The sequence below is a fragment of the Arachis hypogaea genome, chromosome 1 (assembly GCF_003086295.3).
Source record: "Arachis hypogaea cultivar Tifrunner chromosome 1, arahy.Tifrunner.gnm2.J5K5, whole genome shotgun sequence".
NCBI classification, from domain to species: Eukaryota; Viridiplantae; Streptophyta; class Magnoliopsida; order Fabales; family Fabaceae; genus Arachis; species Arachis hypogaea.
In genome coordinates this window covers 33397618-33401254 of record NC_092036.1, presented here as the reverse complement: position 1 = coordinate 33401254, position 3637 = coordinate 33397618, and the positions used below count along the sequence as shown (strand labels likewise).

General features: G+C 40.5%; 1 non-coding gene across 1 annotated transcript; it reads right to left on the bottom strand.

Moving 5' to 3' along the window:
- Positions 1 to 917: 917 nt before the first annotated feature.
- Positions 918 to 1025, bottom strand: LOC112715888 (small nucleolar RNA R71). The gene has a single exon (XR_003160040.1). It is a non-coding gene; the product is annotated as a small nucleolar RNA R71 (small nucleolar RNA).
- Between the last annotated feature and the right edge of the window lie 2612 nt (positions 1026 to 3637).

Genomic DNA, 3637 nt, shown 5'->3' with positions numbered 1-3637 from the left:
ACCCTTTTTCAAAATTCCTTTTAATTAACTAATTATTTTAAAATTTAATTTTAATTTTATTTCTTCTCCTAATTTTCGAAACTAACATCATAAATAAAATAAAAACAAAAATATTTCTCTTTTCTCTTCTTAATCATATTCGAATTCTCTCTCTCTCTCTCTCTCTCTCTCTCTCTCTCTCTCTCTCATCTCCTTCTATTTATTTATTTATTTACTAACACTTCTCTTCATCTTAAAATTTGAACCTTCTTTTCCTCTATGTGTTCGAATTTTTCTCTTCTCCTTTTTCTATTCTTTTCTTCTTCTACTCACATAAAGGAATTTCTATACTGTGTCATAGAGGATTCCTCTTCCTTTTCTGTTATCTTTTTTTTCACATGAGCAGTAACAAGGATAAGAACATTCTTGTTGAAGCTGATCCGGAACCTGAAAGGACTCTGAAGAGGAAGCTAAGCGAAGCTAAAACACAACACTCTGAAGAGGACTTTACTGAAATTTTCAAAAAAGAAGTAGAGATGGCCGAACCCAATAACAATGGTGGAGGTGCAAGGAAGATGCTTGGTGACTTTACTGAACTAAATTCCAACTTCCATGGAAGAAGCGTCTCAATCCCTGCCATTGGAGCAAACAATTTTGAGCTAAAGCCTCAATTAGTTTCTCTGATGCAACAGAATTGCAAGTTTCATAGACTTCTATCAGAAGATCCTTTTTAGTTCTTAACTGAATTCTTGCAGATCTGTGACACTGTTAAGACCAATGGAGTTGATCTTGAGGTCTACAAGCTTATGCTTTTCCCTTTTGCTGTAAGAGACAGAGCTAGAACATGGTTGGACTCTCAGCCTAGAGATAGCCTGAACTCTTGGGATAAGCTGGTCACGACTTTCTTAGCCAAGTTCTTTCTTCCTCAAAAGCTGAGCAAGCTTAGAGTGGATGTTCAAACCTTCAGACAGAAAGAAGGTGAATCCCTCTATGAAGCTTGGGAGAGATACAAGCAACTGACCAAAAAGTGTCCTTCTGACATGCTTTTAGAATGGACCATCCTTGATATATTCTATGATGGTCTATCTGAATTGTCTAAGATGTCATTGGACCATTCTGCAGGTGGATCTATTCACCTGAAGAAAATGCCTGCAGAAGCTCAGGAACTCATTGATATGGTTACAAATAACCAGTTCATGTACACTTCTGAAAGGAATCTTATGAGTAATGGGATGCCTCAGAGGAAGGGAGTTCTTGAAATTGATGCTCTGAATGCCATATTGGCTCAGAACAAAATGTTGACTCAGCAAGTCAATATGATTTTTCAGAGTCTGAATGGTTTGCAAAATGCATCCAACAGTACTAAAGAAGCATCTTCTGAAGAAGAAGCTTATGATCCTGAGAACCCTGCAATGGCAGAGGTAAATTACATGGGTGAAGCCTATGGAAACACCTATAATCCCTCATGGAGAAATCATCCAAATTTCTCATGGAAGGATCAACAAAAGCCTCAGCAAGACTTTAATAATGGTAGAAGAAACATGTATAGCAATAGCAAGCCTTCTCCATCATCCTCTCAGCAATAGACAGAGAATTCTGAGCAGAGCCCCTCTAGCTTAGCAAACATAGTCTCTAATCTATCTAAGGCCACTCTAAATTTCATAAATGAAACAAGGTCCTCCATTAGAAATCTGGAGGCACAAGTGGGCCAGCTGAGTAAAAGAGTCATTGAAACTCCTCCTAGTACTCTCCCAAGCAATACAGAAGAGAACTCAAAAAGAGAGTGCAAGGCCATAACCTTACTTGGTGTGGCCGAATACACAGAGGAGGAGGAGGACATGAATCCCAGTGAGGAAGACCTCATGGGACGTCTTCTAGACAAAAAGGAGTTCCCAATTGAGGAATCTAAGGAATCTGAGGCTCACCTAGAGACCATAGAGATTCCATTGAACCTCCTTTTACCATTCATGAGCTCTGACGACTATTTATCTTCTGAAGAAGATGAAGACATTGTTGAAGGGCAAGTTGCCCAGTATTTAGGAGCAATCATGAAGCTGAATACCAAGCTATTTGGTAATGAGACTTGGGAGGATGAGCCTCCATTGCTCATTAATAAACTGAATACCTGGGTTCAGCACACTTTACCTCAAAAGAAACAGGATCCTGCTAAATTCTTAATTCCCTGTACCATAGGCACCATGACCTTTGAGAAGGCTCTGTGTGACCTGGGGTCAGGCATAAACTTAATGCCACTCTCTGTAATAGAGAAACTGGGAATCTTTGAGGTACAGAATGCCAAATTCTCATTAGAGATGACAGACAAATCTTTGAAAAAGGCTTATGGATAGGTAGAGGACGTGCTAGTAAAGGTCAAAGGCCTTTACATCCCTGCTGATTTCATAATCCTAGACATTGGAAAGGATGAGGATGAATCCATCATCCTTGGAAGACCCTTCCTAGCCACAGCAAAAGCTGTGATTGATGTGGTTAGAGGAGAGTTGATCCTTCAATTGAATGAGGACTACCTTATGTTTAAAACTCAAGGATCTCCCTCTGTAACCATGGAGAGGAAGCAAGGAAAGCTTCTCTCAAAGCAGAGTCAACCAGGGCCCCCCACAGTCAAACTCTAAGTTTGGTGTTGGAAGGTCACAACCAAACTCTAAGTTTGGTGTTGAACCCCCACATTCAAACTCTAAGTTTGGTGTTGGGAGGTCCCAACAATGCTCTGAACATCTGTGAAGCTCCATGAGAGCTCACTGTCAAGCTATTGACATTAAAGAAGCGCTTATTGGGAGGCAACCCAAATTTATTTTTCTATGTTAGATTCTTTTTTTTAGGTTGATGATCATGTGGAGTCACAAAAACAACTGCAAAAATTAAAGAAAAATAAAAAATAGCATTAAAAATAACACACCCTGGAAGAGAAACTTACTGGCATTTAAACGCGAGTAAGGGTAGCAGAATAGGCGTTTAACGCCCAGTCTGGCACTATTCTGGGCGTTAAATGCCAGAAACAAGCACCAGACTGGTGTTAAACGCCAGAAACAGGCTACACTCTGGTGTTAAATGCCAGAAATAGGTTGCAACCTGGCGTTTAACGCTAGGAAAGGAATAAAAGCTGGCGTTTAACGCCAGAAACAAGCAGCAATCTGGCGTTAAACGCCAAGATTGCACTGTAAGGGTGTTTACACACCTAATAGGAGCAGGGATGATACATCCTTGACCCCTCAAGATCTGTGGATCCCACAGGATCCCTACCTACACTCCCATAACACTCTTCCCTAAAATTCACTCTTCCCCATCACCTCTTCACTAATCACCTCCATGTCTCTTCCCCCCAAAAACCCCACCTACCTCACTTTCAAATTCAAACACTTTTCCCTCCCAAACCCAACCCTAATGACCGAATCCTAACCCTCTCCTCACCCCTATATAAACCCCTCACTACTCCTTCATATTCACACACACACATACACCTTTCCACCATCTTGGCCGAATTCACTTCTCCCTCTATCTTCTCTATTTTTCTTCTTATTTCCCTTCTTTCTTTCTTCTTTTTCTCGAGGATGAGTGGTGGACAAAATTGTGATTTATACTTTCACACAACTCGAATAATCCCCGGTAATGGCTCCAAAAACTTGGTGCACAATACCATGGC